The sequence below is a fragment of the Glycine soja genome, chromosome 14 (genome assembly GCF_004193775.1).
Source record: "Glycine soja cultivar W05 chromosome 14, ASM419377v2, whole genome shotgun sequence".
NCBI classification, from domain to species: Eukaryota; Viridiplantae; Streptophyta; class Magnoliopsida; order Fabales; family Fabaceae; genus Glycine; species Glycine soja.
Genome location: NC_041015.1, coordinates 36,465,278 through 36,479,054, shown reverse-complemented (window position 1 = coordinate 36,479,054; position 13,777 = coordinate 36,465,278).

Here is a 13,777-nt window from a genome sequence, read left to right as displayed (position 1 = left end):
CACCCTTTTAGGAATTTCGTCCCCGAAATTAACTACTCTATGAACAAACTTGGGTACAATTCTCTCATCCTATCCTCCAACTCCCATGTAGAATCACCCTCATCGGTTCCCCACTGCACCTTCACCAACGCGATCTCCTTTCCTCTCAACGACTTCGTCCTTCGGTCAGTGATCTCCTGAGGTTGTGCTCTATAGGTGAGGTTATCCTTCACCTGTACCTCGTCCACTGCAAGTATATGTGATGGATCTGGGTTGTACCGTCTCAGTTGAGAGACATGGAACACAGGATGCAAATTCGATAAACTCGGAGGTAAGGCGATATGATAAGCTACAGGCCCAATCTTCTTCAAAATCTGATATGGACCTAGATACTTGGGTGTCAACTTCCTAGCTTTAAGAGCTCTTCCGACTCCGGTTACGGGAGAAACCTTCAAAAACACATGTTCTCCTTCCTGAAAATATAGTGGTTTCCTCCTTCTATCATAGTAGCTCTTCTGCCTATCCTGAGATGCTTTTATCTTCTCTCGAATCAACCTCACTTGTTCATTAATCTGTTGTAGCATTTCAGGTCCAAGAAGTACTGCTTCTCCATCATCATACCAACAAATAGGAGTTTTGCACTTTCGTCCATATAAAGCTTCAAAAGGAGCCATACCAATACTGGCTTGGTAACTATTGTTGTAAGTAAACTCAATCAATGGCAAACAATCCATCCAGCTACCTTGTTGCTCTATAATACACGCCCGAAGCAGATCCTCTAGAGTCTGAATGGTTCGTTCAGTCTGACCATCTGTTTGAGGATGATAAGCTGAACTAAGCTTCAGCTTTGTCCCCAAGGCTTCATGTAGACTCGTCCAAAATCGCGAAGTGAACCTCGGATCCCTGTCAGATACAATACTAGAAGGAATTCCATGCAACCTTACTACTTCCTTGATGTACAACTCCACTAGTTTCTCCATTCTATACTTCATATTCACTGGGATAAAATGAGCAGATTTGGTGAGTCGATCAACTATGACCCACACAGCATCATGTCCACGACTAGTCTTGGGCAAACTAGATACAAAATCCATAGATATGCTCTCCCATTTCCATTCCGGAATCTCCAATGGCTTCAATTCTCCCGATGATCGCTGGTGTTCAGCCTTAGCCTTTTGACATGTCAAACATCTTGCTACATATTCAGCTACATCTTTCTTCATGCCATGCCACCAAAAAATTCTCTTCAAATCTTGGTACATCTTAGTCATTCCTGGATGGAAACTAAGACGACTTTTATGTGCTTCCTCCAAAATCTTAACTTTCAAATCATCTAGAGATGGCACACATATCCTCCCCTTGAATCTAATTAACCCGGTTGTGTCCTTCTCAAACTCCACATCCTTATCCTCCATTATATCTAACACCTTGCCTTGCAAAAATGGGTCATCCCCTTGAGCCTCGCGTATGTGATCTACGAATTCATTGGTGATCTGCAATGCTCCCACAAATAAGCTCTTGGGTCGCACCTCAATTGCTAGATTCAGATCTCGGAACTCCTCTATCAATCTCTGCTCCAAACTCATCATAGTCGCAACATGTAAAGATTTCCGGCTTAGCGCATCGGCTACTACATTAGCCTTTCCTGGATGGTAGGAAAGTCCAAAATCATAATCCTTGAGGAACTCCATCCATCTTCGTTGTCTCATATTGAGTTCCTTCTGATCGAACAAGTATTTGAGACTCTTGTGATCACTGAAAACTTCAAAATGAGTACCGTACAAATAATGCCTCCAAATCTTTAAGGCAAAGACCACCGCTGCTAGTTCCAAGTCATGAGTCGGATAGTTAACTTCATGAGGACGTAATTGATGTGAAGCATACGCCACTACTCTTCCCTCTTGCATCAACACACACCCCAAGCCTTGCCCGCTTGCATCGCAATACACTTCAAATGTTCTCTTAGGGTCGGGCAAAATTAACACTGGAGCTGTCGTCAACCGCCTCTTCAACTCTTGGAAACTTTGCTCACACTTCTCATTCCAAACAAACTTCTCATTCTTACGAGTCAACTTAGTTAGGGGCAATGCCAATTTAGAAAATCCCTCAATGAACTTTCTATAATAGCCTGCCAACCCCAAGAAGCTTCGAACCTCCGTTGGAGTTGTCGGTTGTTGCCACTCCATAACCGACTCCACCTTGTTCGGATCCACCGCAACCCCGTCCTTAGAAATCACGTGCCCTAAGAACTGCACTTTCTCCAACCAAAAGTCACATTTCGACAGTTTGGCGAACAACTTCCTATCCCTCAGAATATGCAACACAATCCTCAAGTGCTTCTCATGCTCCTCCTTATTCCTCGAATACACTAGGATATCATCAATGAACACAACCACGAACTGATCCAAGTAATCATGGAATATACGATTCATATAATCCATGAAAATAGCCGGAGCATTAGTCACTCCAAATGGCATGACTAAATACTCGTAGTGCCCATACCGAGTCCGAAATGCAGTCTTTGGGATATCTTCCTTCTTAACTCGGATTTGATGATACCCCGATCGCAGATCGATCTTCGAAAATACCGTCGCTCCCCTCAATTGGTCAATCAGATCATCTATCCTTGGTAGAGGATATTTGTTCTTGATAGTGACCTTGTTTAACTGCCGGTAGTCTACACACATCCTCATACTTCCATCCTTCTTTTTAACCAACAAGACCGGCGCTCCCCACGGTGACGCGCTTGGACGAACAAATTGTTTGCTCAAAAGATCCTGTACTTGTACCTTCACCTCTGCTAGTTCTACCGGAGACATTCTATAAGGCGCAATCGACACTGGATTCGCCCCAGGCACCAAGTCAATAATGAATTCCACTTCTCTCTCAGGTGGCAATTCACAAATATCATCAGGAAAAACTTCCGGAAATTCCGACACCACCGGTATACTATTAACTTCAGCGTCCTCTTCCACATACATAGAGAACAACACCATGTAAGTTTGAACATCCTCCGTTCCTTCGTTGGCTGCATCCTCTTTCAAAGATTCACTTGGAACTACATCTCCACCAAACACTAGCATCTTCTCCTTACAGTCTAGAAAGATATGGTTAGTAGATAACCAATCCATCCCCAAGATCACATCTAGATGAGCTAAAGGTAGGCAAATCAAATCCGCCATAAAAGATCGACCCTCAACAATTATGGAACACTTCAAACACACCCGAGAGGTGGTTACAGGCTCGCTCGTCGGAGTAGACACCACCATATCATATGGTAACTCCGTCGCACATAACCCCAACCTCTCCACACATGCATGAGATATGAAAGAATGCGTGGCACCTGAATCATAAAGTACATCTAGTAGTTTATCAGCAATCAAACACTTACCCCGTATCAAATCGTCGGAGGCAGCTGCTTCTGATCCACTCATAGCAAATACCCGAGAGGGTACTTTTGGTCTTCCACCACTAGTGTTGTTGTTGCTAACATTACCGCTCCTTGTGGAATTAGTGGGTCCACGATTGACGGTGTTGGAATTGGCTGTTACCGTCGGTCTCCCGGTCACCCTACATTCTCGAGCATAGTGGCCCACCTTGCCACACACATAACAACGGTTCTCCTGTGTCTGCTGGAGCTGTGGGCAATTCCTCTTAATATGCGGTCCTCCACACTGAAAGCATTGTACCCCAGTCCCCCTTGACTGGCTCATGTTGGACGTAGCCATGGGCTGCTTCCCCTTGTTGCTAGCATACGGCTTCATCCTCTTGTTACCATTTCCTCTAAAAGGATGGTTTCTCTGAGGTCCTCCAACACCTCTAGCTTGCCTCTCCTTCATCTTATCTTCAAAAATCCTGCACTTTGTCACCAACTGATTAAAATCCGTAATCTGCATATAACTAACCGCTTGTTGGATCTCCAACCGAAGCCCATTCTCAAACTGAGCACATAAATCTTCCTCATTCCGAGCATCTTGGTATTGAGGCCAATACTGCAGAAGCTCATTAAACTTAGCCGTGTACTCCCCAACAGACATGTTTCCTTGCTTCAGATCCAGAAATTCCCTCGCCTTTCTCTTCCTGAGATCTCGTGGAAAGTAATTCTCCAGGAATTTGTCCTTGAAGGCATTCCAAGGAATCACGCCTCCAGGTGCAACAAATGAAGGCTTCACGAACTTCCACCAATTCTCGGCCTCCCCTTGGAGCATAAATGTTGCATAAAGGACCTTATGCTCCTCAAGGCAACCCATCGCCTCGAAAATCTTTTCCGTCTCAGCTAACCACAACCTAGCACCTTCCGGATCATAGTCTCCACTGAACTTTGGCGGGTGGTTCTTACGGAAAGCCATGAGTCCCCGATACTCCGCCGGTTCCACATCACGTTCCTGCACTAGAGTTTCCAGCACAGCGGTGATGCGGTCAAGGACATCACGGTTCTGATCCCTACCACGTCCTGCCATACCTATCCTGTAGGGAAACTATTAGCACCCAAGAAATCCTAAAGAGAGAGTGTACCACACAAGCTATGACAGTTATAACAACATCTTTCTCTTTATACATACTTATACACACAACAATCCTATGAATCAGTCACACATCCATGCTCAAGACAATAAGGCAGAAATACACACAATGTGTGACTTAACGTCACTCCCCGAAACCTACTCCCAAGTTTCAGAGAAACACAGCATTCACACAGCAAGACCATAACAGGTTCACTAGAATCCAACTTTTGCTCTGATACCACCATTTGTGGCGTCCCTAAATTAATGACTGGTTTAATAGAAATAATTTAAATAACAAAAACCATGGTAAATTTTTTTTTTCTTCTTTTTCTTTTTCATTTCTTTCTCTTTTCACCATAACTAGGGTTAGAAGGAAAATCCTCACTATAAAGTCCTGAATGGCCAGTTCACAACTCTATTCGGAGTCATTTCTTTCTTACCGCTCATAATTCTCTAAATTATTTTGCTGTTTCAAAAGGAAGAATGTACCAGCCATTACTTTAGGTCGTCACATGAAAGTAAGAGAATAAAATACGGTCGATAAACTCTTTTACAAATAAAGTTGCTAATGCTTTCTTTTCAAATAACGAGATCGATTATAAATGCATATATCATTTAAAGCTGTCCAAAATATGAGAGTTTTACAAAATACAGTGTCATCCAGAGCAAAGGTGTCCATAGCGGTGGCTTCAGCCACATGTATACAATCATCAAATGCCTATACATCAGGTCTACCCATACAAAAACAAAAGAGTAAACCTAACAGTTAGTCCTAGATACACCCACCCTCAAAATATACAAAACGAATCCAAAAAGTTGTCCACTAGGACGAAGAGCCTCCGCTGATCGCCATCTCCCTCGGGCCACTATCCTCCGTAGAGTCTGCCTCAGATGCCGACATGACTTCCTCGGGAGAATCCACCTCGAGAAGTGGATCCTCATCACCCTCTAGAAAGTCAAGGGCATCCACAGCAGGCTCAGGAGGTAGCTCCTCCAGGTCCTCCTCAGGGTCTTCCTCGGATGACGTTACCTCGATCACTTGAACGGGCTCCACTAGACGATATGGTGTAGGTGTGGGTAGTATCCACTCCACCGTGCGCTGAAGCGTCCGTGCAGGTTCATCTGGATGCACCAAAGAAGTAGCCGTGAATCGAATGGTGCCCCGAAATCGGCACCTCGTGTTGCCTTCGAGGGTCTCCCAAGCTCCCTCTAGGCACTCCATCTCTACTCGATCATGGATTAGCTGTGCCGCCATCACGATCTACAAGAAAGAAGAGAAAGGGGTAGACTCTTTCACAAGAATCTAACTACGCTGCACACAATGCATCTCATAACCACTACATGACGTTAAAAGGAGTATCTTGAGGCTTTTCATCTCTGGTAATCGATTACACAACCTTGGTAATCGATTACCAGAGGCTAAACTTGAATTACACAACCTCAGGACATGAAATATGCAATAATACACTGTGTAATCGATTACACATGCCTGGTAATCGATTACCAGTGACCCATTCCTCTGTGTAATCGATTACACAGGCTGGTAATCGATTACCAGAGGCTCCCTAAGTTTCCTGACTTCGTTTTCAAGCCTGGTAATCGATTACACCCCTTGGTAATCGATTACCAGAGACCATCTTAGCCTCCTGTCCTCAATTTTAAGCCTTGTAATCGATTACCCACCCTTGGTAATCGATTACCAGAGGCCACCATCCACATATTACACAAAATTCACAGCTGGCCAGCCACCACAAGCCTCCTTGCTTTGTGGTCTTGTTTTCCTTTTATCTGTTGACTGCCAGGAGCTCGCCTGTTTAGGTACATCACAGGTTCTCACTGACCGACTATGCCCGGGTTGGGTCGGGATTGGTCAAGCTTGGTTTTGGGCAATAGCACCCCACCTGACGTCCCCAAGGTCTCCTGACCCCCGCGACATATCTCCAGGTACCACTCTGTGGTCAACAATAAAAGCAGGAAGTTTCACCCTTCAACACTTCCTCATCTCAAGCTTGTAGAATTATGGGGTACCCATCACATGTGGTACTAGGTGGCGGTCGGGCGATGGTGCACAACAAGCTTTCCACATCCACAATGCGCGCATAAACCCACCATCCCCTGTTGCCCACCTCCAACTGAGCTCACGTACTCCCACGTAGCCCATATCCTCGTTTCTCTCAACACCGGGTCCCCATCAATCCTCTCAAGCTTCCACAACATCCAAGCAAAACAACATTCAAACAGCACAAGCTATCACAGCCTAGCAAAACAGAGCAAAGGCAGAAAACTCTGCTCAACACATCAACCAAAATCACAGCTTTTCTCACGTAAAGACCACAGTAACAATTCCTTCGATCCAATTCGTTACCCGTTGGATCGACTCCAAAATTTTACTGGAAGTCTATAGTGTATAAGCCTACATTTTGACCGTTGGGATCTACTAGCAAACATCCAGAACTCATTCTGCACTAGACTTTCCACAGCCAACCACACACAAGCATTTTTCTGCACTTGTGCAAAATTCTGTTGCACAATTTCACAGCAAAAATTCTGCATAAGTGCAGATTTCGAAAATCACCCTTCCTCTCATCCAATCTTGCCCAAATCAAATCCTACAAGTCCCAAATCATGTATCAAACATGTCTAAACCAAAGCCAAGCTTCAAACCACAGCAACACAAAATCTAGGTGTCCAAAACCCCTCAATTCAATGGCTTTTCTAGGTTTGAAAGGTGGAATTTAGAATGAGGTAAATTTGGAGCAAATTCTCACCTCACACAAGTCTATAACATCAATCTAAACTTGCTCAAACTGGATTTACACCTAAATTTCCACCGAATCAAAATTTGACTCCTCAACACCCAATTTTGCCCTAGAAATGGCTCTTGGTTCACTTTGGTCATTTGTTTTTCTCTCTAGCTCAGCCTAACCTTTCTCACATGTCCTAAATGACATTTCAAGCTAGTATTAACTCACTTTAACCTCCATTTACCACAGAATTCAGACTTAGCCTTCCAACTCTCAAAGTCTCACTATTTTTCCACTCATAACATCACATTCTCACTTTCTAACCCTAGGTTAGTTCTACCCTTTGTCTCTAACAGATTTCTATCAGCAATTTCAGCATATAAACATCACAAACATCATCACAAAAACCCTAAAACAGAATGGGTATGTCTAATTCACCCAAACATGGCAATTTCAACAAGCTTTCAACAAATGCCTTCACAAATAATCATCACACAGCAGAAAACTAACAAAACCACCCATCATATCTCCCAAAACCCCATACCCACGAAATTTAAGAGAGAAAGAAGTCCACCCAAACCTGAAATTTCGAAGTCCCACTCGTAGCCACGCACTTCACGACTCCAAAAATGCTCTCCTTTCACGATTTGGGGCAGAAATGGTGGCCAAAGGTTGAAGCTTTGCTTGAAGCTTCAATGGAGAATGAAGAAGAAGAAAGCTACGTGAGAGAGGGAGAGAAAAGGCTTCTGAATTTCTGCTTTGGCTGAGTGAGGAGAGAGAAAAGCTTTTTGGTTTTAAATAAAAAGGGTTTTCCCCTTTTTTTTCCATTATTTTATTCAAGCTCTGCCACATGTCCCTATTTGATTGGAGCAAAAAGGGCCCACTTTCTCTTTTTGACTGTGACCCATACTCAGTCACAAAAGTGAGAAAAATCTGACCTTTGAAACGCTACAATCCTGCCTCGGTTTGCGTGCCGTTTCTCTGATTCCAGTTTCTCGCGTTTCTCTGCGTCCGTCGGGGCCAGTTTTCGAAAGCAAGCAATATATATATCAAAACGCTCAGAATAAAACCCCGAGCGTGGTTCAGAGGTTGGTTTCGTCAAATTCCAAGTTGCACGCAAAACGATGATTTTTAAACTAATTAATTAAGAATTAACCCATAACCTCTCAGTTATGGATTTCTCTTCCTTAATTAGTCCAACCCGCGTATCTTGCCCCCCACTATTCCTACTTCTACCAAGAACATATAGGCATAGACACTGAATAATACTTATATATATAATCATTCAAAATACATCGTTTCCAAAAATTCCGGGTAGAAATTTCCAGGATGTTACAGCTTCCACCCATTTTGAAACATAATCAACTGCAAGGAGAATATAAACATAACCAAAAGAGACAGGAAAAGGACCCATGAAATCTATACCCCAGACATCAAACACCTCACAAAATAGCATAGGTTGCTGAGGCATTTGTTGTCGCCATGTAAGTGTATTTCCTGCTCTCTGACACTGCTCACAAGTGCTGCAGATCTTCCACGCATCTTTAAAGATGGTGGGCCAATAAAAACCACAATCAAGCACTTTGCGAGCTGTCCTTTGAATACCCAGATGACCTCCCGGTGCGGAAGAATGACAGAATTGCAGGACTGAGTCAGTCTCTTGATCTGGAATGCACCGTCTAATGACCTGATCACTGCACAATTTCCACAAGTAGGGGTCATCCCAAATAAAATGCTTAGCATCACTTTTAATCTTATCTTTTTGGGCCTTAGATGCTAAGGGAGGAAAAATAGAGGCAACTAAATAATTGACAATGTTAGCAAACCAGGGAGTAGAAAGAGAGTCAGAAATACTATACAATATATACAAATGATCATCCGGGAAATCATCCCGAATAGGTGAATCTGCATCAGAGACACGTTCGATCCGACTCAAATGATCAGCAACTAGATTTTGTGCTCCCCTCCTATCACGGATCTCCAAGTCAAACTCTTGGAGCCAGAGCATCCATCGGATCAACCTAGGCTTAGAATCAGCCTTCTTCAACAAGTACTTTAGAGCTGCATGGTCAGTATAAACAATAATGCGAGTACCAAGCAAATAAGATCGAAATTTTTCAAGAGCAAAAACTATGGCTAGAAGCTCTTTCTCAGTAGTAGTATAATTTGCTTGGGCAGCATCTAAAGTCCTAGAAGCATAATATATCACCCTGGGCAATTTATCAATTTTCTGAGCAAGGACAGCCCCCAATGCATAATTTGATGCATCACACATAAGCTCAAAAGGGGCTGTCCAATCGGGTGCCTGGATGATGGGGGTGGTAGTCAACGCTCTTTTGAGGCAATCAAAAGCCTCTTTGCATCTGTCATTAAAGTCAAACTCCACCTCCTTTTGCAACAAGTTGGACAGTGGAAGGGCTACTTTGCTAAAATCCCTTATAAAGCGCCTGTAGAATCCTGCATGACCAAGAAAAGATCGCACCTCTCGCACACAAGAGGGGTAAGGCAATTGTGAAATAACAGAAATTTTTGCAGGATCTACTTCAATGCCCTTATTGGAAATAATGTGGCCTAAAACTATACCTTGCTCAACCATAAAATGACATTTTTCAAAATTTAGAACAAGGTTAGTTTCAACGCATCTATTCAAAACTTTTTCCAAACTATTCAAACAACCATCAAAAGAGGATCCATATACAGTGAAATCATCCATAAACACCTCTATGCAATTTTCTAAAAAATCACTGAAAATACTAATCATGCACCGCTGGAAGGTACCAGGGGCATTGCACAGGCCGAAAGGCATCCTCCTATAAGCAAAAGTGCCGAAGGGGCAGATGAATGTGGTCTTTTCCTGATCCTCAGGAGCAATAGTAATTTGCATATAACCAGAAAAACCATCAAGGAAACAGTAGTGGGATTTACCTGCCAGGCATTCAAGCATCTGGTCAATGAATGGCAGGGGAAAATGGTCCTTTTTGGTAACCTGGTTCAGCCTCCTATAGTCAATGCAGACTCTCCAACTGTTCTGCACCCGAGTAGGAATCAACTCCTCCTTCTCATTTCTGATCACTGTGAGGCCAGTCTTTTTCGGGACTACCTGGACGGGACTCACCCATTGGCTGTCGGAGATAGGATAAATGATTCCAGCTTGCAAAAGCTTGGTTATCTCCTTCTTCACTACATCAAGAATCACCGGGTTGAGTCTTCTCTGTGGCTGTCTTACTGGTTTAGCTCCATCCTCTAAATTTATTCGATGCATACATGTGGATGGGCTAATACCAGGAATGTCCGCCAGGGTCCAGCCTATAGCCTTCTTATGCTTCTTGAGAACTGACAACAACTTCTCCTCTTGCTCATCAGCAAGGGAGGCAGATATAATCACTGGAAAACTCTTGCTATCATCCAAGTAAGCGTATTTTAAATTTGATGGCAGAGGCTTCAATTCTGGTGTGGTCGGCTGGACAGTGGTAGAAGGAGATGGTTTCTCAGCCTTTACCTCATAAAGAAAGTCAGAGGTATGTGTACTTCCTGAAACATGGTTAGTCCTATCTGACTCTATAAAATCAATCTCAAGAGGTAAAACACCACCACCAGGCATGCAATCAATATCACTCTCAGATTCACTCTCAGCATCAAATTCAAACATATGATCAAGTACAATTTCAGACTCAATGCATGAAGAGTGAGAGGCATGCAGATTAGAATAAAGATCAGTCATGTATTCATCAACAACATGGTCAATTATTTCAGCACGAAATACAGAAAGATCTTCAGATGGGTATTTCATAGCATCCAGAATATTAAAATGAACAGTTATATCACCAAACTCCATGGACAGTGTGCCTGCATAAACATCTATCTTAGTTCTAGCAGTTTTCATAAAGGGTCTGCCTAGAATGATGGGAACTGATCCTTGAGAAAATCCATCTTCCATATTCAAGATATAAAAATCAACAGGGAAAATCAGTTCACCAACTCTAACTAAGACATCTTCTATGAAACCAACAGGATAGGCAACACTTCTATTAGCTAAATGAATTACCACATCAATTGACTGCAAGGGACCTAGAGATAGAGAATTAAAAATCGACAGAGGCATAACACTAACAGAGGCTCCTAAATCTAGCATGGCATTGTCAAACTTACTATTCCCTATAATACAAGGTATGCTGAATGTACCTGGATCTTTGCATTTTTCAGGAATTTGAGGAACAGATTTACCAATCAATGCGGAGACATTTCTGCCCATGCTAATTCGTTCACTTCCTTTAAGCTTCCGCTTATTAGTGCACAGTGTCATACCCTAATTTCGTCCGGGGACCTTTGCTTGATGACATGCGGCCTTTCTTTGGTCCTTGTAAGGTGCTTGACACCCATCATTAGGCAATTTGTGAAATTCCAGGACATGCCGAAAAACCAAAAAAATATTGATGCACAATCCGTAAGTTTCCGTGACACACCGAAAATTAAATGGAAGCATCGTTGCATAATTAAGCGAGATTCCGTAAACATTCCGTAAGTCAAAAAGGGGATGATTATGTAATCCGCAAGGTTCCGTAACATTACGGAAAGAAAATAAGTATCGTTACGAAATTCGTAAGTTTCCGTAACTTTACGAAAAAAGAATCACAAAAAAAAAATCAGAGGGGGGTGTACTTAGTAAAAATGGGGGTGCAAATAGCACCCAGGCCCACTTGGGCCCTCCAGAATATTCCTCCAGAAGGCTGTTGCTTCTGGAGGAAGCAACCTGGCTCGCCTGGGCGAGCTGGGGGGCAACCACCTCCCCTATTTTGCTATAAATAGGGGAGGAAGTGAAGAAGAAAAGGGTTCAGCCCCTTTGGCACTTCTCTCTCTTTCGAATTTGCTTGGAAAAATTGTTTCCGTGAAGAAAATCTAAGCCGAGGCGCTTCCGAAACGTTTCCGTAACGTTTTCCGTGAAGAAATTCGCAAAGGTTTCAACCGTTCTTCGACGTTCTTCATTCGTTCTTCATCGTTCTTCGATCTTCAACGGGTAAGTACCTCGAACCAAGCTTTTCGATTCATTCTATGTACCCACGGTGGTCCACATTGTGTTTTGTGTATTTTTATTCCCGTTTTGTTTACTTTTTATACCCCCTCTTGACGTGCTTAAGCCATTTTACTTAAGTCATTTCTCGCTTAACTTAAAAATAAAATAAATTTCCACCGAACGTTTGAATTGTATTATCCGTTAACTTCGGTTAAAATGAATTCCGACCGTTCGGTCGTGCCGTAACCACGTTGGAAATCAAAAAGAGGTAAAAAATAATATAATAATAAAAAAACATCTTTTAGTAAAATAAAGCGGAAAATCAATCGGACGTTTTCTCTTTGGGATTTCTCATTCTTAATCGAATTGATTAATAACTAAAGTGAAACTAAAGGCTAAAATCAATTCGCCTAGTCAAGCTCGTCCATAAAAATAGGCTTTTGAAGTTTGTCATTTCAATTTCTCACTAAGTAAAATGGATCATTTTTAAGGTCCAACGCCTTAAAATGATCACCACTTAAGTAAAAAAGAATCACTTGACAAAAAGCAAGAACTACGTAGGTTTGAGTTCCTCATTGAGGATACGTAGGAGCAAAAGCCCCGCTTTTGTCGACCACCCCAAGAGATCGTTAATGGTCCAATGCCTTAACGTTTCTCTCCTTTCAAAAACAAGAGGTCGTTAATGGTCCAACGCCTTAACGTTTCTCCCCTTTCAAAATCAAAAGACCGTTTAATGGTTCAACACCTTAAATGACCTTTTGTTCAATAAAAACATATTTTGCAAAAAAGACAAAAACAACTTAACCAAACACTTTGTTCCGAAAGAACTACGTAGGTCTGATTTTCTCATCCCAAATTGAGGAATACGTAGGAGCAAAGGGAAACACCCTTGTCGACCACAAAAAAGAAAAAAATATAAAAAGGGTATAAAGGATATAAGGACATAAAAGGGAACGTAAAAATCAAAGTCATGTTTGCACATTCGATTAAAGGCTGCCGTCCCTTGGGACGGACGTGTGGGGTGCTAATACCTTCCCCGTGCGTAAATACAACTCCCGAACCTTTCACTTAAAAGTTCGTAGATCGTGTCTTTTCCGGTTTTTCCGACGTTTTCCTCAAATAAACGTTGGTGGCGACTCCGCGCGTATTCCTTTCGTGGAACACGCATCCCGCGAGTCACGCGTCGCCCTCCCGCCGAAAGGTAGGTTGCGACAGTTGGCGACTCCACTGGGGACTGTTTTTAGAGAGTTAGGCCATTTAATCTTGTGCAATGTTTTACCATGACTTACTCCTTTGTTTGTTTTCCTTCATTATGTTCTTGTATATATAACTCTTTGATGCTTTTAGTGCATTTTTTGTATGCTTGAGGTAAATATTTATTCATTTGATGCACACAAACACTAACACTATTTGCACACACAGTGAGTTGAAAAAGGGCCCTATACCCGGGTTCGTGGGAACATAAGGAGTGGAGGTGAATCCGTGATCATGCTAGGTCTCCGACTTGCTTGATTACAGTGAACCCTCATCTAGAGTTT